This window comes from Heterodontus francisci, chromosome 24 (genome assembly GCF_036365525.1).
Source record: "Heterodontus francisci isolate sHetFra1 chromosome 24, sHetFra1.hap1, whole genome shotgun sequence".
Taxonomy (NCBI): Eukaryota; Metazoa; Chordata; class Chondrichthyes; order Heterodontiformes; family Heterodontidae; genus Heterodontus; species Heterodontus francisci.
In genome coordinates, this window is record NC_090394.1 from 65,571,285 (window position 1) to 65,595,119 (window position 23,835).

Genomic DNA, 23,835 nt, shown 5'->3' on the forward strand with positions numbered 1-23,835 from the left:
ACAAGTCTGATCCTGACATCCACATTGATCACTGAATAGCATTCAGCAGCACAGTGCCTGACTCATTAATTCCAGCCCCATCCCACAACACAGAAGTCAATTCTGATGCTCCCACCTTAGTTCAACCAACTTAACACAGACCAGGGCTTGAACCTAAGACCTTTCTTGTCTCTATGACTCAGGTCCACACTGGCTGGCGCTCACGTTGAATTGAGCTATTCTAGCCGTCAGCTATTTTCTGAATACTTCACCATGCGATTCCCTGCAGGATAGTACTTCCACCTCTTGGGCAGCACTTTTGGTTTACTAAGTGTGCGGTGCTATATATATTTGTCTGCCACTAAAATATGTTGGCACTTTATCTTTTACTGTCTTCAAAATAAAAAAATCACTGTCGACAGCTTACAAAGTGGCTGTGAATCATTAATGGGTGATTTAGGGCAATTTGATGAGGGGTGCAAGACTATGACTAGAGTTGGCAAAGTGAAGCCACTGCTTAAGAAGTGTCACACAAAACATTCCACTTCTTTAATCACACTGTGCATGGTGATGTAATCATGATCAGGTTGTTAATTTTTTAAAATGTAAATGTCTAGGAAGACTGAGAAAAATCTCTTTTTACATTGAGATGTTAAAATGAATGTTCATTTTGTTAGTTGCTGCCAAGTTTGAAATGATAAGGTATTAAACTGGGATTGTCATGAAAACGTGCCATGCTGAATGATGATTTTAATTCATCGGTTGGAAACCTAGATTAAACTTTTAAAAGGAAAGCTGGAATCCTACATTCAACTTTTTTTTAAAAAAGCAAGCAACTTCAATGGCCACCAAAATTTGCATTGAAATACCTCACATTCCAAGGAATCGACGTAGAAATGCATGTCTTAATATCTCTCATCCAGAACAATGGCTTGAACAGTTGAATGAACTACTTGCTATCGCTTTTATTAGCAAGACATTCAAAGCCATCTTGGATTATTAACCCTAGTGGAGACAAACCTCCAGGGGATAATCAATGAAACAATGAGGCCTGATAGAGATTGAAATTCTTAGACTTGAATCTCATTAAAGTGCAACAGAGAATACACTGGGACAATCATGTGACAGTCTGTTCATCTCTCTGAAAACTTAGAGTTTCTTTTGGACACATCAGACAAGCTTTGAGAGCTAATCAGTACAGGACCCCAGTGGTAGCTGTGGTTGGAGCTAAAAATAAAATTCAGGAGACCACTGTAATAGTCCACTCAGAAAAAAAGAGCTAAAGATGTGGCTGAGAGAGAAAATGGTTGAAGGCGCAATGTATGTGAGGAACTACTTATCCGATGATTTATATCCTGTCCAACAGTACCTATTATCCTGTACAAGGCTATTAGATAGGTGTTCGCTAATGTGGGATCAGTTTTAAATCTTGGACTGATTTTGGCTTTATTGGGAATTATGTTTTATTGAGCAAAGAAAGAAGTGATTAAGATGGAAGAGGATTCTAAACATCGGGGACACAGTGTTAACTGTTGCCAAGCAATCATTTCCTTTGGAGTCATAACAAAGATTCTTTAATTGCAACTGAGCATTGCAGAACTTGCTCTGGAGTAGAAAAGCTGGTATTAAAGTGGAGATTTTATAAACTTTTCAAGTCTCTTATAAATCAACCCTCTTACTATAAAACCAACATGCCAAATTGTGCCGTAAAATCCTTATCGCCCATAAAAGTAAATCGGGACCCTGTTTGTGAGCTAAAAGTGTGTTATTTTCCTGCTCTGCTTTACTTTGACTAGTGTTATGATCAAGTGAGGAGGGGTCGAAGGGCTTCCTCTTTTCCCTCTCCCTGTTTTACCACAACAAACTTAATTATTTCTTAAAGTGGATGTACTGGCCAATTCAGTAGGTGTTTGATTACTTACTTGCTATAACAAGAACCAATTGGACAAGTTTTCTTGAGTTAACAGAGAAAGAGGTTAACTTGCTTGTACCTAAACCGAACTAAAAAAAAACAATGCACCAACTTTCACTCACACACACACACACACTCTGGAAGTTTGCACACACACAAATAGGTTACAGAGTGGGGAAGGATAGATTGGTTGAGTTAGAGTCCATAGAAAAGGGGTATACAGTCTGTGGTGTTTGGTGATTTGGCTGGCTTCCAGAGTAATTCAGTGGTCCTGAGGCTTTTAGTTTAAAGAGATAGATGACTGGTTCGGTGGGTCTCTTGGAGACAAAGATGAGGATGATTTCCTCCAATGGGGTTACTGATTGTAACCAGAATATGCAAAGGTAATATGTCACCATGCAGGATTTGAAAGCTTTCAAGCTGGAATGGAGAGAAAGAGAGGGACCCCCACTTAGGGTCTGTTCATGTCAGAGTCCAGTTGCTTCTCTTCTGCTGCAGCGAAAACACCAACTTAAAACCCCAGATGGGGAGGGGCTTGTCACATGACAGTCATTCAAACATAGCAGTTAGCAGTATTTCTCTGCTCGCTGAGAGAACAGGTAGTTCCTTTAAACTTCCTGTGTCTTGGTTCGTGCTGGGGACTGAGCAGACATTTTGTCTCTCTCCTCACAGTCCTTTGCATTGTACGATACAGTGCAGCGAACTAAATGATTATCTTAGGCTGAAAGATCAACTTTGCTGGCAGCTTGTCTTTTTAAAAAAATATATAAATTCAGATCTCCAGTCAGTGGATTAAATAAAATTATCATTCAACCAAACACATTGGCGTAACACTGGGCATAGAAGTCACTGTGCAAAGGAATAGGCCATTTGCTTCACAAGAGCTTGACTTGCTCAGTTTTGGGAGACTGAGGCCCAAATCCCAAGAATGAATTTTAAAAAATGTCAGCTGTACTGTCACTTCAAGATGACCTCATGACCTCTGCAAATTACATTTAGGGGAAGTTCTTTACTGACTTGATTTGCCAGTGGTGGAGGGAATTCACATTGCTGGTTGATATGCAAACTGCCACTTCAAAGGCAGATGACTCACCTCAGTGTGAGTGGCCTGTTCAGCAAGTGAGAGGAGATTCACAGCCCAGTGAGGTGTTACTAACAATTAACATGGAGTACTGATTTCGCCTAGCTTTTAGCCTCATTTGTATACTTAGTTAGGCCTTTGCAGGATCATTGAAAGTGATTGTCACTTCCAATGGGTCATCTGTCTGCTGGACAGTCAGCTCTTTCTTTATCTTATAGAGAAGGAATGGCCCGAATGTGGTAATTGTGCAGTTTCCTTGATACCTGTGAAAGGTAATTTGATCGGCAGGTCTGCTGCTGCCAATGCAAGAAGTATTTTACATTCGATCAAATTTGACTAAGATTTAATATTTGATATATTATGTCATTTTTTTGATTAATTGCTGAAATGCCATTAATCACTGAATAAGTTTGTGCTGCTACGGATAATGTATTTACTGCAGTCAAGTTTTTGAAGCCTTATGTTTTGGGGTTTATTTGATTTTTTTCTTCTTTTTGGTATCACTTACTGTTTTCTCTGTTTTTTTTGCACCCGTTGCCACTTAACTGTCCAGAGGACGCTGACTCAAGCTGCGGCATATACCATGGGGCCCGACTGTCCTTCTTTGAGCCTGGGGCTTTACCGATCTACTTGAGTCAGTTCCATGCAGCATGCTACAGAGACTCTGTGGAAGAGCCTTTTTCCTCATTACGTTCTCTATTTCTCTTTATTATGCACTTTCTCTCCTATTTTGCACGGCAAACAATACACAAGGTGAACACAGGGCATACGCAAAAGAGGCAAAAAAACCTGGCATCTCTCAGAAGGGACCTCAGGGCTGATTTGACCAGAGTGTCCCCTGACACCATTGTGTCAGCCAATGAGTTGAAGATGAGGTGGGACTATCGACAGGGTTCACAGTAACCAGTTTATTTTACAGGAAACTCAATTTACTCAGCAAACGGTCTGTTTAAACAGCACACTACAGCAAACAGTCTACAGAGTCTATTTGACAAGAGTCTCCACAAATTACAGCAAACAGAACTCATGACCAGTGAGTGGGGGATATTTGCATACAAATTACATACATAAAATTAATCCCAACGCTTACAGCAGTGCTGTCTCCAGGTGGGATTGACAGGAGAATTTCCCGATCATTTTCCTTCTGCCACGGACTTGTGGTGTCATTCTATGCAGCCTTGATCTGACCCAGGGACTGAATTGGCAAGCACATTCACTTTAAAAAAAAAAGCCCTGTTGCAGTCAAACAAGGAGAGGGGCAAGAGGGGAACCCTTCAACCCCTCCTCATCTGACTGTAACAGTGGGGCAGTTCATTTAGTATTGGTAGTGATTGGGCATTATTGATCTGTAAAAACAGAACTGGAAAATCCCTGGGTCAGAAATGGATAAAACATTGGTAAAACAAGCTTAGTCATCAAACAGTGTTCTGCCAACTCAGTATGTTATTAATCCATTTAAATATAAAAACTGAGTCATAGCAGGCTGCACAAAGACAAGCTGGGTTCACTATTCTGAATGCATGAGGTGCTTGCATTTTCTTTTCTTAGTTAAAGAAACATCTACATTTCCAAAACTTAAGCACTAGGGGCCATAAATATAAGATAGTCACTAATAAATCTAATCAAGAATTTGGGAGAAACTTCTTTACCTAGAGAGTGGTGAGAATGTGGAACCTATTACCACAACGAGTAATACATGATAAGTACATAAGGCAGAAAGGAATAGAAGGATATGTTGATGGGGCTAGATGAATTAGGGTGAGTGGTGCATAAACATTGGCATGGACCTATTGGGCTGAATGGTCTGTTTCTGTGCTGTGCATTCTGTGTAATTCACTCTCATCATGCTGCAGCTTTCAGTTGTTGGTGAAGGATTGGTACAGTCAGGCCAGCTCCATGATCTCCATGGAGAAGGTACAATTCAAGTGTGGTGAAGTGATCAATGCCAGTTTTTCTGTCTCACATGCTTGTTGTAAAGCAATTGCCTCAGTCCCCATTCCTACTGAGAATAAAGCAATTCCGCGCTTGCAGCCAGACAGAGTTATTACCGAAAGCCATGTCAGGAGCTTGATCTCTTCAAGGCTTTTTCCCCCCGTTTATTGTTTTCACATTCCTCTTCTCCTATCCCGAAGGTATTGAGAAAGATTTGGGGATTATTTTACTCATGCAAAGTGTTTTAGAGGTGATGTGAGATGAAAGGAGGAACTGAGCACATTTGCAGATGTTGGCACATCTACCTTCCAATGGCTGAGAATTTCAGCTTGCTTTGGGTGGCAGGGAGCCAGCTGGACAGATTTTTCCATCTGCTGCAAAGACATCTCCAGCCAAGTTACAACATAGGGATGGTACGGCCATTGGTGGGCGAAGTAACCACTGCTCTCAATTGTTACTGCCTATGGCTCATTCCTAAACAGCACTGCAATGTCAACTAATGCATTCCATATGATACTGTTGGGTAGTCTTGCTTTTCCTTATAATTTGCTGTCTTTTCCCGCATCTGTTCTAAGATTCTGAACATGCAATGCAATGCGCTGGAGGCTGCGTCGCTCCAACACATGATCACAGATTCTCTTTAGGACCTTGAGATTAGGCTCACCAGTGCTTTCTCCTCTCACTAAAGGTTGAGAAATATTTAAAAACATTATCCTTGAAGATTGGCAGATTGTTTTCCTCCCCGTGTCATAACTTACCTTTAAGTGGCTACATCCCTTTAAATTTTCCCAGCAACCCTTTGCTGGGCCACACCCAAAATCCACCCCTTCCCCTCACAAGCAATGTGCTTCCCGCACCTGGGCCAATATGGTCAGGTTCATTGGCACAGTGGTTAGCACCGCAGCCTCACAGCTCCAGCGACCCGGGTTCAATTCTGGGTACTGCCTGTGTGGAGTTTGCAAGTTCTCCCTGCGTCTGCGTGGGTTTCCTCCGGGTGCTCCGGTTTCCTCCCACATGCCAAAGACTTGCAGGTTGATAGGTAAATTGGCCATTATAAATTGCCCCCAGTATAGGTAGGGACATATCGGGACAGGTGGGGATGTGGTAGGAATATGGAATTAGTGTAGGATTAGTATAAATGGGTGGTTGATGGTCGGCACAGACTCGGTGGGCCGAAGGGCCTGTTTCAGTGCTGTATCTCTAAACTAAACTAAACTAAACTTCATGCAAAAGGCGGAATGACTTATGTGTAGAGTGGTAGTTTCATTCCAGCTGCCATGGGACTATAGAGTCAACTCCAGGGGTGAACCTGCAACTCAACTAAATGTTTTTGACATGAAGCCTTTGGCTATAAAGATAACGGTTTATTGATGAGGGAAGAATTAATTTATCCATAAGTTAATTTTATGCCGTAAGTGGAAGTAATAAAAAGAAATGGAGAGCGACATGACCTGAATATTAGGTAGGTGTTGTAATGAAATACAGTTTTGTTGTGGATAGCAAATCCATTCATCCACTGACATTATCCACTGACACTGACCAGTTGATTGTTTCTGCATACTATCTCCAGGAATACTGTCCAGTAAGAAGATCTTGAACTCCAGACCTGTAATTCATTGTTAGTTATCACAATAAGTATTGCAATAAAGGTTGGGTTGATTTTCAAGTTTGAGCATGGACTTTTTTGGGAGGCAGGATTTTCATTGCACTTGATTGAGCAAGCCTGACAGCAAGGGTACTGCTGTAGCATCTATAAACATTCTCAGTACTTACATATTTGAGTCTTTCTAAAGCCTGTCCCGAAGAATCCTTGTGGGGTTAGGGGCAGTGCTTCTGCTCCTCTTGGTCCACGAGTACTCCACATGAAAGTAACATTTTGTAAATCACCTTGGGGTCCTCTGGCGGCCCTGGGAGCCCCTGCTGTGGTTTGATTGCTGGGGTTGGTCCTGTGCAAGCCTGCCGAATGCAGAAGTTAAAATGCTGTCAGCGGGCTGTGGGTTTCAGATTTCTATGAGACCCACCCTTCTCCATGGCTACTTACAGTGAGAGCCGCAGCTGACTTCAAAGTCAGTGAAGATAAAACATCACTGGTGGGTACACTGTGGCCTCGGGATTGGTTAGTGGACTCAAATGACTTAATCCTCCCCCGGCACCATTCCTGCTGGGTGGGCAGGGTTCAAAATCAATCCCTATTCTACTACTGATTATTATGGTCAAGTGAAGAAGGGTCGAAGGGCTTGCCTCTTTTCTCTCCTTGTTTGACCACAACAGGTTTAATTCTTTCTTAAAGTGGATGTACTGGCCAGTTCAGTAGATGTCTGATTATTTACTTGTTAGGATCATAACAAGAATCAATCAGACAGGTTTTCTTTAATTTGACAAAGAAGTTAACTTTATCGTACCGATTAATTAAAATAATAAACTACGCACGAGCATTCACACACACACAAACACACTAGGGGTTTACACACACACAAATAGGTTACAGAGTGGGGAAGGGTAGATTGGTTGAGTTAGAGTCCATAGGACAAAAAGGGTATACAGTCTGTGGCGTTTGGTGATACGCCTGGCTTCTAACTGAATTCGGTGGTCCTGAGGCTTTTAGTTTGACGAGGTAGATGATTGGTTCGGTGGGTCTCTTGGAGACAGCAATGCGGATGATTTCTTCCAAAGAGGTTTCTGATTGTAGCCAGAGTATGCAGAGCTGGTCAGTCAACAGGCAGGATTTGAGGTTTGCAAGCTGGAATGGAGAGAAAGAGAGAGAAAGACCCCCACTTGGGTCTGCATATGTCAGAGTCCAGATGCTGCTCCTTACTGTTGCAGAGAAACACAAGCTTAAAAACGACTGACGTGAATGCGGGGGGTGGGGGGGGGTGGGTTGTCACATGACAGTCACTCAGTCATTCAAGCATAGTAGTTAGCAATATTTTTTTCTTGCTAAAAAACAAAGAACAAACAGTTCCCTTAAACTTTCTGGGTCTTGGTTCTTGCTGGGTTGAGCAGACATTTCGTCTCCCTCCTCACAGGCCTTGCAATATAGGATACAGTGTTGCAAATTAGGTGGCCATCTTAAGTTGCTAGCAAAGTCCCCTTTAATCTATTCTTTTTAAAATTTCTTTAAAAAAAATATAAATTCTGAACTCCAGTCAGTGGATTAAAGAAAATTATCATTCAACAAAGCAAGTTGGCATGACATGATGAAGACTTCCAGTTAATCATTTGCATTAATGTAATAACCCCTTCCCTCAAAATTCCAGCAGCTATTTCTCATCTGTTATACTGTTACAAGATTATAGATAGACTTTTAAAAAAAATATATTCGGGAGGATTGCCCTTCTAGCTAAGATTGTCTAAGATGAGTTTTGTAAATACACTTAGAATAGTCTTAATGGCTGACCTGGATTCTGAGAACAAGAGTTTTAAATATCTGAAATCATTTGCAAAATAATAGAATTTTAGAACATGATTTGTTGGATTGGTATCTCTGTGAAGGTTACCTTTGCCTCTGGCTGGTACCTCTGGCTTTGATTAATGATGTGCCATGTTTTCCTCTATTTGTTAATGTTGACAAAATACCTGTATCAGTATAAAGTGGGGATGCCTGTTTCACTAGCATCAAGTGATGAAAAATATTTCATTGCCCTTAGACCCGGTCTCCTGGTAGTGTCACAGATGAGTTGTGATATTGCTGACTGGGTATTTCAAGGTCATTTCTGACCTATTCTGGCCTTCAAAGTGGGTATTTCACTTCTTGGTCCCTGAGCCCTTTACATCGTGGGCGAACAGCTGGGTGCATATTCCATCCTGTTGTATTTAGTTCACTCATCACCCCTGTGCTCGCTGAACTACACTGGCAGCTGATCTAGCAATGCCCCAGTTTTAAAATTCTCATCCTTGATTTCAAATCCCTCCGTGGCCTTGCCTCTACCTCCCTAATCTCCTCCAGCCCTCCCAGATTGCTACAGTCCTCCCATTCTGGTCTCTTGCACGTCCCCGATTTTAGTTGCTTTACCATTAGTGGTCATGCCGTCAGCTGCCTGTGCCTTAGGCTCTGGAATTCCCTCTCTAAACCTCTCTGCATGTCCTACTGCTCTCTGCTCTTTTAAGACGTTCCAAAAGGTTTACTTCTTTGGCCAAGCTTGTAGTCATCTGTCCTAATGTTATTAGGACAACTTTATGTTAGCAACTTTATGTTGCTTGGTCTTACATTTTGTTTGATAACGCTCCTGTGAAGTGACTTGGGGCATTTTGCTATGTTATAGGTGCAATATAAATGCAAGTTGTTGTTGTGTTATCAAGCAATTGGTATAAATGACCTTAGGCCCAGTTTGTGGGTATTTCTGGCTCATAATGAAGTATTATCTGACCCATGGTCATTGCAATTTAGGACAAAGTCTCTCTCTTTGGGTTGTGCAGGAAAATCCCAGAAGAAGCATTTCTACGTTGTTCAGATGACCATTTCAGAACAGGCATTCCCATCTCCTGCTAAAATAACAGAACCACATGTTAATGTTTCTGTCACTGATGCCGTTCTACTATATATTGGGTTTAACGGACATTACACATAATTTATCTTTGGAGCAGCTTCTGATTTTTGAATTATTCCATAAGTCTTGGATTGGCTATCCCTCGCAGGCATGAATGAGTATCTTCCGTGAGTCCAAAGATGGCTAATGAGGTCAATTTGGTACCTACAGACTTTATGGTCGGTAGGGCATTTGTTGTCATGTGTGATGTCTGGTCGTGTATTATTAGTTCGGCTCATGGCTTGTTCTTTCCACCGCTCTTGCTTTTCCTCTACATTTTGTCATTGTTGGGACTTAAAATGCTAGGATCCTTCCCACAGACTCTGCCTCCATCTGGTTTGGTTTAGGTCAATGGTCTCCCAAGAGTTGATTTTCTTTGCATTTCTTCATGTTGGCTTTCAGCACATCCTTGAAATGCTTCTTTTATCCTCCTCCAGTGTGTCTACCCTGCTTGAGCAGAGAGAAGAAGACTTACTTTGGGTGCCTGGTATCTGCCATCCGAACTGTATGACCAACCCATCGAAGCTGATGGTGGATAATCGCAGCCTCGATGCTTGTCGGAGGACACTTATGTTGGTGTGCCTGGCCTCCCACTTGATATGTAGGATCTTCTGCAGGCAGCATTGATAAGTATAATTACACAGAATTACTTTGAATTTACAGCACAGAAAGAGGCCAACTGGTCTGTGCCAGTGTTTATGCTCCACACGAGCACATCTTCACACAATACTTCATCTAACCCTATCCGTATATCCTTCTATTCCTTTCCCATTCATGTATTTATCTAGCTTCCCCTTACATGTATCTATACTATTTGCCTTGACTACTCCATGTGGTAGCAGGTTCCACGTTCTCACTACTCTGAGTGAAGACATTTCTCCTGAATTCCTTATTGGATTTATAATTGAAGCCATTTCATAAATGAACATTGGATTCAGGTGCAAATTCAGACAAATCTGATCCTGTTCTCTCCATTAAGCGAAGTATTTGTAAATTCAAAGCTGCCTTCAAGGGAGATTGCTGGATACAAAGTTTAAAAAATAGATTCGATAAATATGTTGATTGAGAGAATCATAAGCAGGTCAGCTGGTTGTTAACATTCAGATAATCACGTATCTCAAGCGAAAGACGAAGCTTGGAGCAAAAGGAGGAGAAAAATGACTATAATATCTAAAAATGTTTTTGTTTTCCCTTTTGAAAATACCAATTTAATGCTTCAGTGAGAATACCCAGCAATGATAATCATTTAACAAACCCAGCTCTGCCCAACTGAACTGGTGAGAAATGCTAAGCCAGGTCCATTGAAAATAATGAACGAGTCTTATGATATCCCCATTAATTCAGAAAATAATTTTTCTAGGTTATCGATAGTAAAACCAGACATTCAACTTAATGCTGATTGCAGGATTTTGCAATTCGCAAAATGGCGACTGAGTTGGTCTGCGTTAACAATACACATCAAAAAGTATTTAATTCTGTGTGAACTGCTCTGGGGTGCTACTGAGAGAAACGTTAAGATGCTGTCGGATTGCAAGCTTGCCTTTGTTCCATCCATCCTGCATTTGAAGTACACACCACATCAGAAGCAATAGACGTCAACTTTGACCTCTCACTTTGAATTCATTGCCAACTCTCCCAGGATGTAGGAGTCTGATTTGAACAGCGGACTGCAGCATTAGCATTTTGACATGCATCAGCAAAATCTGTTCCGGGATCTTAACACCCTTTAAAGTAGTTCATATTCCAAGTTCTATTCTGTTCTTCTTTTGCCTTGCGTCAGCATGGGATCAGTAAGTGGTTAATGGAATTGCTGAATTATACATGTCAGCACTTGTTAAATCTGAACCATCTATTTTAAAAGACATGGAGTGCAGCCAAGTAATGGCAAGTGGATGTTGTTTACGGCTAATGTGTTTTATATCAAAATTATGTGGTGATCATCCACAAACTCTTAGCCTTGAAGCAACATTTAATATTACAGTCTGCATTTTTAAAGTATTGTTCAATCTGTGTTTGGTTACATGAAAATTCTTTGGTTTCAGGACTAAAGAACGTTATATTAAAAAAAATGAAAGACTTGACACCCCAAAGCGTTGAACAACCAATTAAGTACTTCATGAAATGTAGTTACTGTTATAACATAGGAAAAACAGCAACCAATTCATGCACAGCAAGCTCCCACAAGCAGCAATGACCAGATTAACTGTTATAATGCTGTTTGTTATGAGGTAAGGACATTGGAGAGAACTCACTTCCTCTTCTTCAAACAGTGCCATGGGATCTTTTACATTCAATTGAAGTGGAAGACAGGGCCTTAATCCATCTGAACACCACATCTGGCAATGCAACACTCCCTCAGTACTGCACTGAACTGCCAGCTTAGATTTTCTGCTTAAGTCCCTGAAGTGGGACATTGAACCCACAGTCTTCTGATTTAGAGGATAGAGTGCTGCCCACTGAGCCATGACAAAGTACACATCATAACCCTCCCATCTTTTGGACTTGCAAAAGGTGGTGGCCCCTATTGATGTGGCCATTCGGGAAAAAAAATCAATTGACTTGCCTTCTGAAGTAAACTGTATTGTCAATATTAAACATTCCTTCAAATACAGAAGCAAGAAAAAAACCTTCCTGAAGATTCTGCCCATTGAAAAATATCCTTGCATTTCAGGCATCAGTACAGAATAGGCATCTTGCGTTCTCTTCCGAATGTATAGAAGGTCGATATGAATCGTGTGCATTTGGACTTATCAGCATTTCTTTAAAATAGAACAACATTTATCCACTGGCAGCAAATGCCAAGAAGGATTTTTTTTCTATTTAGGAGCTGTTTTCTAAATGTAGCTGCAGTAAACTATCTTCGAATTTTTTTTACCCTAAATTTTCTCATCTTGCTTTTTCTCTCCTGAAAGTAGCAGCATGTGCTGGGTTTTAATTTCGTGGGTCAGCGTGTCACCCAATGGGCCATTCATATAGGAGCAGCCCCTGATGTGAACACTGGCACCTAGTTTTGCGCCATTCAAACTGAGCTAATCCTGTCTCCACTGATGGAAATGAAAGTCGGGAAGCTGATCCAATATCGCCCGATTTGCACTATAGACCAAAATCAAAATTACCCCCTTAATAGTCAACCTAATAGGGCTGGATTTTCCTGGTCCCATGGAGATGGGGTTGCCAGGGGTGGGGGGGGGGGGGGTCAAGAAAGTAGGGGGGAGTCACCTCAGGATGGGTCCAGCCGCGTTTCCGCTGCTGGGGAAGTGGATCAGCTGCCTGTACCAAAGAGATGGGCAGACAATGAAGATGATTAAGGCCCCAATTAGCAACGATTTTCTGGCCTTGCCCACATTTTGCCCCCGGCGGAGCGACCCCTCAGCAGGTGCAGAGGCCACCAGCTCAATAGAGGTGGCCAGAGGCTCCAGGCCCCAATGATGGGGTCGCGGGCATGAAAGGCCGCAGTCACGGTACAAGCTAATCCTCCGGAGGGGTTTCCCCTCCACTCCGAGGGGCCTTACCAGCTTCTCAGTTCTTAATTTCATGAACGTCTCTGAGGCTGCCTCCATATTGAGGTGCCCTCGCTGTCCCTGGCCTGCTTCAGCAGCGCCTACTGTCCCAGTGGGGCTGCCATGGCTCCAGAGTTGCTGGCCCTCTGAGTAGACTGGCAGGATCGAGAGCTCACCTGTTGTCCTTAACGGTGAACGCGGAGGCGGCCAACTAGGAGGTCACCTCTGGGAAGATTGCGCCGGCGGGAGTACTTCTGGCAAGTGCAGGCTCAGGAGCCTCATTTGGTCCCCATGTCGGGGTCCTGAAACCTGCGATAAAATCCAGCCAGTAGTATAAACAAGATTATTACACAGGACAGACAGAATAGGGATTGGAGGATTCTTTCCCTGAAAAGCATTCATGATCCAAATTCTATTTTGAACAATCTGACTTTTTTTTGCTGCTACCACCCTACAATTAGATTTATTTAATTTAGGTTTGCGGATTTCCATGAACGTGGGAGATTTGAATTGGCTGTAGTATTTCCTACATTGCAACTGTGACTACAATTCAAAAGTACTTAATTGGCTGTAAAGCACTTTGAGACATCCGGTGGTTGTGAAAAGCCCAATATAAATGCAAGTCTTCTTTTTTTCATGATTTCCAGGTTGCTGGTCTCCAGCAACATAGCCACTACACCTCCATGTCCATAACATATGCTGCTGTAAATGTAAGATGCTGACAGCTGCTCACAAAAGAAAGCACGGCTCGGGATGACCACAGAGACTTTCTTCCAAGAAAGTACGGCTGCAACAGAAGAGGCAATCAACCTACGAATTCTGCTAGGTGCAGTATATTTTTGTCCAAAGATATACTTTATTCATTAAAATTTGTAAAAATACATGACAAAACAATTCAAATTGGACATTTCATAAAGTGAAATAAAGATCAGTTTCTATCAATACAGTACATGAGGTGCCTCACTACACTTGCCATTCCATTTTATATACAATGTACATTTGCATTACATACCAAAAAAGATTCTATGGTGCTTACAGCCCGAGGGGTTTTAGACAGTTTTCAGCCCCTCATTAAACTATGGCAGGAGGACCTTACACAGTGATCTTTCCCCATTGAGCCTTTGCAGCGGCTGCCCCAAGCTTTAATGCGCTCCTCAACATGTGGTTCTGGATCCCATTAGGTGCAGTATTCTCCCAGTGAGCTCCATTCCCTGGCCACCGACTCTATCTTTCTCCCTGGCAACTGTCTGAGGCTGAACCAACCCATTCACAACTTTGATGATGGTGTCCATCACCAACACTGCCTACTACCACCTCTAACATTGCCCTACTCTGCCCTGTTTCAGCTCCTCTGCTGATAATACCCTTGACCATGCCTTTGTTATCCCTAGACTTTACTATTCCAATGCTTACTGACCTGCATTGACTTCTGGTCTGGCAATACCTCAATTCTTAAAATTCTCATCCTTGTTTTTCCATCCCGTCACATAGAGTCGCCCCTCACTATCATCTGCCCTAATATCTCCTCATGTGGCTCAGTGTCAAGTTTTGTTTGACAACACTCCTGTGAAGCACCTTGGGACATTTTGTGACATTAAAAGGTGCAATATAAATGCAAGTTGTTGTTGCAGAATAGGGGAAATTTCAGCATAGTGGGGGAAGTCTTCGCTTGAGTCGTTTTAAACAGACTCCAGAAGCTGGCTGAGTGTGTCTATCCTGAGGCACAGTGCGGCTTTCGAGCAGAGAGATCCACCATTGACATGCTGTTCTCCCTTCGCCAGTTACAGGAGAAATGCCATGAACAACAGATGCCCCTCTATGTTGCTTTCATAGATCTCACCAAAGGCTTTGACCTCGTCAGCAGACATGGTCTCTTCAGACTTCTAGCAAAGATTGGATGTCCACCAAAGCTACTAAATATCATCACCTCATTCCATGACAATATGAAAGGCACAATTCAGCATAGCGGCGCCTCATCAGATCCCTTTCCTATCCTAAGGGGCGTGAAACAGGGCTGTGGTCTCACACCTGCACTGGTTGGGATCTTCTTCTCACTGCCTTTAAGTCTTCAGAAGAAGGAATTTTCCTCCACACAAGATCAGATGGCAGGTTGTTCAACCTTGCCCGTCTTAGAGCAAAGACTAAAGTACGGAAGGTCCTCATCAGGGAACTCCTCTTTGCTGACGATACTGCATTAACATCTCACACTGAAGAGAGTCTGCAGAGACTCATCAACAGGATTGCGGCTGCCTGCAACAAATTTGGCCGAAACGTCAGCCTCAAGAAAACGAACATCATGGGACAGGATGTCAGAAATGCTCCATCCATCAATATTGGCGACCACGCTCTGGAAGTGGTTCAAGAGTTCACCTACCTAGGCTCAACTAGCACCAGTAACCTGTCTCTCGATGCAGAAATCAACAAGCGCATGGGAAAGGCATCTGCTGCTATGTCCAGACTGGCCAAGAGAGTGTGGGTAAATGGCGCACTGACAAGGAACACAAGAGTCCGAGTGTATCAAACCTGTGTCCTCAGTACCTTGCTCTTCGGCAGCGAGGTCTGGACAAAGTATGTCAGCCAAGAGTGACGTCTTGACTCATTCCATCTTCACTGCCTCCGGAGAATCCTTGGCATCAGGTGGCAGGACCATATCTCCGATGCAGAAGTCCTCGAGGTGGCCAACATCCCCAGCATATACACCCTACTGAGCCAGTGGCTCTTGAGATGGCTTGGCCATGTGAGCCACATGGAAGATGACAGGATCCCCATGGATGCATTGTACAGTGAGCTCATCACTGGTATCAGACCCACCAGCCGTCCATGTCTCCGCTTTAAAGACATCTGCAAACGTGACATGAAGTCCTGTGACATTGACCACAAGTCGTGGGAGTCAGTTGCCAGTGATCGCCAGAGCTGGCGGACAGCCATAAAGGCGGGGCTAAAGAGTGGCGAGTCGAAGAGACTTAGCTGTTGGCAGGAAAAAAGTCAGAAGCGCAAGGAGAGAGCCAACTGTGTAACAGCCCCGACAACTAATTTTATCTGCAGCGCCTGTGGAAGAGTCTGTCACTCTAGAATTGGTCTTTATAGCCACTCCAGGCGCTGCTTCACAAACCACTGACCACCTCTAGGTGCTTACCCATTGTCTCTCGAGACAAGGAAGCCAAAGAGGTGCTGCTTCTTAGCCTCACCAATCAATTAGATATCCTCTTCACTCACTTGGAACGCTGAAAGAGTCTAATGACCCCTTTGCCTGGTTATCGATTGGAGGGTACAAGGATTGACCTCCGGATGATTACAGAGTATTCAGACAAAAGTCAGCAATAACACTTAACACTTTTCAAACTCGACTGTAATGATAAATCTGGTGAAAAGCCCATGAAAAGTGTCAGGTTAAAGTCTCTAAGCACAGCTGTAAGCAAACTGTTGAGATACAGCATGGATCCGTTAGGCATTAGCTGGTTAAAACTTTCTGCAGGCCAGGATGTGATTATATTGAAGAAGTAAGTAATGATTTGTTATCAAATTATCTTTGAGGGTTTTTTTTTAATGTGTCCTTTGACTTGTAGTTATTTTGTAATTTTTCCCTGAATTAATAATCAATGTCATCTGTTTCATTAGCATTTTGTTAACAGAATGCCACACAGATGCAGAATTTTATTAATCGCACAGAATGTACGAGGATATCAGGGCTGGTTAACTATATGATGACTCTGTTTACACCATAGTATAAAATTTCAGCTGAACACAGTATTAATTTTAACCTCATCCACCCGTCGGGAAACTGATGGGATCGGGTGCAACGTTGGTCAGTGGAGACCAATATTGGGTGGAATGTAGAACTGGCATTCCACCCAATCCCTTGGGCTTCCCACCGAGGGGGTGAGGTTAAAATTCCCCCCTCAGACCTTTACTGAGGTGCAGCTTCTGTTGCAGCACAGATCCTGCACAGCTAGAATTTGCCTTACTCCATTTGCCTTCATTAGGCTTGTTAAGTCTTGTTGCTTTTGTTTTGGCTCGTCTACCTATACTATGGCTGTTTTGTAAGAACAGAGCATTGCATCATGTAACATGGCTGTGGGGGTGAAACTGATCTGCAACTGTAGCACAAAATGGTCTCACAGCGAATGCTCAGCCTGTTTTACACCATCTCCGATTTTCTTTTCCAATGACATCACTGCTCGCCCTCTCAGGCCATGGGTTAATATTGCAATCAGGCCTGGGTGACTTCATCGGTGTCTGATCTGCATATTTAAAAAAAGGACCTCGCTGGCTTCCTGTGGGTGTCCTTTCCAACTATAATTTAAAATTGTAGCAGCCGGATCAGAGCAGGAAGCCAATGGATAAAATGGCTAAGTCGCCTTCTCCATCTTAACTAATACCCCACCCGGGCCCAGTTTCCGTTGGCAGGGTGGGGCAGGGTGACTAAGTGACTCCCCTAAGTGACTCCTTACTAAGCAAAGTGAATTCATTCTGCATCAGTTAAGAGGCTTCAAACATTCTGGCCCTGGGTATTTTGTGTTCCTGAAGACTTCCTTTGTGACGCAGAAGTTTGAGGATAACACTTGAACTGTAACAGAAAAGAATTAGGGACAGGAAATGCTTGATAAAAGTACCATTTTATGATACTGGCAAATCTCCCAAGGTATTGCTCACTGTGGATAGGATTTCAATTGAAGTGTCGGGACTCCAACATCGCATTTGTTTCTGGGTCCTGACCGCGTACCGCATTGGCATCACACATTCGTTGCAATTTTATGATGGTAAGTAGTTAATTGGCCTAGGTTCATGTTTGCTGAACGTGATATACTGGTTTATGTTAGGAATATTAGATCATGTAAAATTTGTCCTTTTAAGGCTATAAAATCTAATCGCAGTTGAGTAAATGCAGAGGTCAATTCAAAGGCAGCGATAGTTAAATATGCAATGGTTGAGTTCTAGGTAGCCTTGTCCACCATGGTTCAATGTTGGCACTCTAGCCTCTGAGTCCAAAGGCTGTGGGTTCAAACCCCAATCTGGAGACTTGTGTGCGTAATCTAGACTGACACTTCAGTGCAGTACCGAGGGAGTGCTGCACTGTCCGAGGCACCGTCTCTTAGTTGAGACATGAAATTGAGGCCCCATCTGCCTGCTCAGGTTGACATAAAAGATTTCATGGCACTATTTTAAGAAGTGCAGGGGAGTTCTCCATTGTATCCTGGCCAATATTTATCCCTCAACCACCATCATGACAAATATTATCTGGTCATTACCTCATTGCTGTCTGTGGGAGCTTGCTGTGCACAAATTGGCTGCTGTATTTCCTGCATTCCAACAGTGACTACACTTCAAAAATAATCAATTAGCTGTTAGTGTTTTGGGATGTCCTGAGATTGTGAAAGACACTATATAAATGAAAATGCAAAGGCACTATATAAATGAAAATGCTTTCTTTCTTTAGCTACCTAGTCATGGATATATAGAAAGCTGTAAATCATAATGTTTTGTTTACCTACAAAGCAACATGTAGTAACTTTGTTTTTAAATAAATAAAGAAGTTTACCCGATCAAGTTTAGGAATTGTTGGAAGTCATCCCTGAAACATCTGAATGGTAAACTGCTGCACTTCATAATTCCATGCAGTGGTTTGGGAATGAGAGCCAGGGATAGTTTGTGCATAATCCTTTTGAAGTTATTATTGCAAATTAGGCAGCTCTGCTTTGCAACTAATTTATACTCGAACAGCCCAGTGTCCCTTTTAATCCCCCCCATACTGTTGAAAATATTTGAATGCTGCAGCACTTCTAACAAGTAGAAGCATACGAACATACAAAAATTGACAGGCAAACGAAGACCAGCTGGTCCGTCAAACCTGCCCTTCACAATGATGGTCAGAGTATTACAACGAAACACTTCTGCCCTTCATCCCCCATCCCTCTCTTCCCCCTTGCCCCACTCTACCCTGCCTCAGGCACCATCGTTCCCCCAGTTACCAGACAGTCCATCGGGTTTCTTGGTTTGCATTTGCTGATGTAACAAGAGTGAAGTCTTTCTTTTTATCTGTATGTTTTACATCAGTTTCCAGCAGCTTGGCTTCAGTGTAAAAGAGAAGCATCTGTTTGCTGACATTTCTGATTGAGTCGGGGATATTTATCCCTGGAGGTTCGAAGTGGAATACAAAAGACAAGGAATAGTATCAAACATTCTCTCTCTTTCATTTCTTCTTTTGCTGAAGAATAAAAAATGGAAAATTTATCTTGTCATCTGCTTTCTCCAGGGATCCCTACTGCATTCGTCCCCAGCTCCAAGCCACAGATCTTAGGGGCTGGCTATTGTTCTGTGATGCAGCTCAATGACACCCAGTGACCTGAGGGATGATGGTGTAAGACAAAGACTGACTGAAGTGAGAGATGTGCAGCAAACAACGTTTGATGTTTGGCTGCTTTTCATTAAAAGAATCACCGAAGTATTGCCATTCAATTATTTAATGCCACTTTAAAGATACATTCCATTCTGGCAGTTGCACAATTTATGAAGTGAGTGTCTCCTCTGTGACATTGCACATGGGGGAGCTAAAACCAAGTATAGTCTTCAGGTGAAGTGGGGCTCAATGGCAGAAGATAATTGAACAAAAATATGAAGATACAATTCAATCCCCATTTTAAAGTCATACATTCTTTCCTTATTGGAACAAAGCAGCAGGGGATGGCCATTCAGCCCCTCGAGTCATTCAATTAGATCATGGCTGATCTGTGCCTTAACTCCATCTACCCATCCTGGTTCCATAGCCCTTTATACCCTTGCCTAACAAAAATCTATTATACTTCGGTAATATTTTGGTTTCCTATTACTGTTAGTTAAATGGTAAAACCTAGGACAATTTGGGAAGTGGAAAAGTTGAGTTGATTAGAGTACAGGCGTTTCTCTGAAATATAAGCTGAGGAGATGGGAGACTGAAGGAACTGAAGTGCCGCTTCTCACAAGTGTGGAATTGGCAGTGGGACAAGTTTCCATAGTATTACATACATAGTATTATTTATAGCACAAACACAGGCCATTCGGCTCAGCAGGTGTTTATGCTCCACATGAGCCTCCACACACTCTTCTACATTTAGCCTTATCAACATATCCTTCTATTCCTTTCTCCCTTATGTATTTATCCAATTTTCCCTTAAAAGCATCTATGCTACTCACAGTTTCACATTCTCACCACTCTCTGGGTAATGAAGTTTTTCCTGAATTCTCTGTTGAATTTGTTAGTGACCATTTTATATTTGTGGCCCTTAGTTCTGGTCTCCTAAGCAAGTGAAAACATTTTTTTATTCGTTTGTGGGATGTGGGCATCGCTGGCTAGGCCAGCATTTATTGCCCATCCCTAACTGCCCTTGAAAAGGAGGTGGAGAGTTGCCTTCATGAACCACTGCAGTCCTTGGGGTGTAGGTATACTCACAGCGCTATTAGCGGGGGAGTTCCAGGATTTTGACCCAGCGACAGTGAAGGAATGGCGATAGAGTTCCAAGTCAGGATGGTGTGTGGCTTGGAGGGGAACTTGCAGGTGATGGTGTACCCATGTACCTGCTGCCCTTGTCCTTCTAGGTGGTAGAGGTCGTGGGTTTGGACGGTGCTGTCGAAGGAGCCTTGGTGAGTTGCTGCGGTGCATCTTGTAGATAGTACATACTGCTGCCACTGTGCATCGGTGGTGGAGGCAGTGAATGTTGAAGGTGGTGGATGGAGTGCCAATCAAGTGGTCTGCTTTGTCCTGGATGGTTTCAAGCTGCACCCATCCAGGCAAGTGGAAAATATTCCATCACACTCCTGACTTGAGCCTTATAGATGGTGGACAGGCATTGGGCAGAAAGGAGGTGAGTTACTCACTGCAGAATTCCTAGTCTCTGACCTGCTCTTGTAGTCACAGCATTTATGTGGCTGGTCCATTCAGTTTCTGGTCAATGGTGAACTGCAGGATGTTGATAACGGGGGTTCAGCAATTGTAATGCCATTGAACATCAAGGGGAGATGGTTAGATTCTCTCTTGTTTGAGATGGTCATTGCCTGGCACTTCTGTGGCGTAAATGTTACTTGCCACTTATCAGCCCAAGCCTGGATGTTGTCCAGGTCTTGCTGCATCTGGACACAGGCTGCTTCCGTATCTGAGAAGTTGCAAATGGTACTGAACATTGAGCAATTATCAGCGAACGTTCCCACTTCTGACCTAATGATGGAGTGAAGGTCATTGATGAAGCAGCTGAAGATGGTTGGGTCTAGGACACTGCCCTGAGGAACTCATGCAGTGATGTTCTGGGCCTGAGATGATTAACCTCCAACAATGACAGCCATCTTCCTTTGTGCTCGGTATGACACCAACCAGTGGCGGGTTTTCCCCCGATTCCCATTGACTCCAGTTTTGCTAGGGCTCTTTGATGCCATACTCAGTCAAATGCTGCCTTGATGTCAAGGGCAGTCACTCTCACCTCACATCTTGAGTTCAGCTCCTTTGTCCATGTTTGGACCAAGGTTGTAATGAGGTCAGGAACTGAGTGGCCCTGGTGGAAACCAAACGGAGCGTCAGTGAGCAGGTAATTGCTGAGCAAGTGTCACTTGAAAGCACTGTTGATGACACCTTCCATCTTCCCCACATCTACCCTATCAAACCCTTTCATAATGTTGAAAACCTTGATCAGGCTCTCCTTGGCCTTCTCTTTTCTAGAGAAAAGAGCCCCGGCCTGTTCAATCTTTCCTGATGGGTATAACCTTTCACTTGTTGTATCATTCTAGCAAATCTTTCATAGGGAGTTTTCTTTGTAAATGAAGACAGGGGAACTTATGATGCAAAATGTTGCCATAAAGTTGTGCCAAAAATGTGCGAACAGAAAGTAACATTTAATAAGCAGGAAGTGTGTACAGATGTCACATTTACCATATACTATAGAATACACCACCTGAAAAGGAGGTGGAACAGATTCAATAGTAAAGCAGGAGTATCAGCTCTCTTGGTCTATTTAGCAACCTCTTCAGCTGAAATCAATGTTCATATATGACTGGCCGAATAATGAGACAAATGGCATCTGAATAGAGACACAGAGATGGCAAGGTGTTGTACAGATGGAGGAGAGACACAGGGTGGAAGGGGAGTAACACAGCCTCTCACCATCTGCTGTGTGTATTGAGTGCTCCAGTAGAAATGCCAGACCATGGAGAGTTCTACCGGAACAGTAACATTGACCAAGCCAGCCGAGCGTGGCCTGTCCCCATCTGTTGCAAGCAGTCTTGCTCGGTGCTGCCTGAAAACAAATGGGATCAGTTAGCATGGTTAGGCATGAAAGGCCCAAACTAACAAGAAAAGGAGATTGAGACTTACCTGTGGTTTCATTCTATTCTGTTTGTATTAGCATCACTTCCATCAGGGGCAATTTGATTGTGCTTATGGTGGAAATTATTCTATCTTTAATTGTGCTATCACTTAAATCTATTCAGCGCTGCAATGCAAATTACATTATAAGGAAGCTTTCAGTTCTAACAGATTCCCAAAGTCCATTCTGTGCTGGAGAGGACACAAACTTGCTCCTGTGCACTGGAGAGGATCCATAGATCCTTGTGCATCTGAGAGGACCATAGCTCCCTGTACGCTGGGGCGGAATGGCTACTACTGGCACTGATAATTAACAGAGCATTTAATTCTCTCTCCCTGTTTCTTCATTCCAAGGTAGGCTTGTAGTATCATTATTCTGCCATTCAGGCCAGAATCCTTTAAAAAGCTTTATTTGTTATCAGCTAATATTTTAGTCGTATAAGAGCATAAGAAATAGGAGCAGGAGTAGGCCATTCGGCCCCTCAAGCCTGCTCCACCATTCAATAAGATCATGGCTGATCTAATTGTGGCCTCAACTCTCCTTTCCTGCCTGTCCCCCATAAGCCTTGTCTCCATTGTAGATCAAAAATCTGTCTAGCTCAGCCTTGAATACGTTCAATGATCCAGCCTCCACTGCTCTCTGGGGTAGAGAATTCCAAAGATTAATGACCCTCTGAGAGAAGAAATCGTTCCTCATCTCTGCCTTAAATGGGAGACCCCATATTCTGAAACTCTGCCCCCTAGTTCTAGGCTCCTCCACGACTGCTGGAGCTAATCTAGATCTGTTGCTGGTCTAATAGCCTTAGCACCAATTTAAATATCAAGTATTACTCTTCCAACTCTCTTATGTTTATGGAGAAAGAACAGTCTCTACAAGCAGAACTCCATTCATGATCCAGAATCTGCGCAGATGCACCTAGTTTGAATGGGTGTAGCATGCCATAGGATTAACAGTTACACATTTACCACAACATTTTGCATTGATGATCGCCATGGACTGAACACCAGCACTTCTCCCATCCACTCAACATATGCCATCAAACAGTATAATTCAGGCTAAAGCTTGTCATTTTTTTTATTTACAAGAAGGAAAAGAACACCAGAAGAAATGAATGGTACAAATGCTTCTAAAAAAAAACAGAGACTGAATCAATCCACAGGGTTTCAAATACCTTCTTCAGGCAAGGGAATACACAATAAATGGTAGGATACTGAGAAATGTAGAGGAACAGAGTGACTTTGGAATGCATGTCCACAGATCCCTGAAGGTAGCTGGACAGGTAGGTAAGGTGGTCGAGAAGACATATGGGATACTTGCGTTTATTGGCTGAGGGATAGAATGAAAGAACTGGGAGGCAATGCTGGAACTGTATAAAACACTAGTTAGGCCACAGCTGGAGTACTGTGTGCTCTTCTGCTCTTTTCTGTCTCTATATGCATGTGTGTATCGCATATGCATGCTCGTGTGGGCATGTCATGCATCCGTAGGAGTCAACCGAATTAGAGTTTAAGTTTAATAAATTTCTACTTTTCTTCTTTAAACCTAAGAAAACCTGTTGGTGCTGGTTTATTTGCTTTAT

At 42.9% G+C, this 23,835-nt stretch overlaps 1 long non-coding RNA gene across 2 annotated transcripts in view; it reads left to right on the forward strand.

Annotated features, from left to right (window-relative positions):
• Positions 1–23,835, forward strand: part of LOC137383698 (uncharacterized) — a 69,128-nt gene that overhangs the window by 22,547 nt on the left and 22,746 nt on the right. Inside the window, exon 1 of one of the 2 annotated variants that reach the window (XR_010977440.1) lies at positions 17,623–17,690. The exons of the other annotated variant lie outside the window; for it this stretch is intronic. This is a non-coding gene — a long non-coding RNA (uncharacterized lncRNA). Of the gene's footprint in view, positions 1–17,622; positions 17,691–23,835 lie in introns of those variants that run through there. 2 annotated transcript variants of the gene reach the window in all.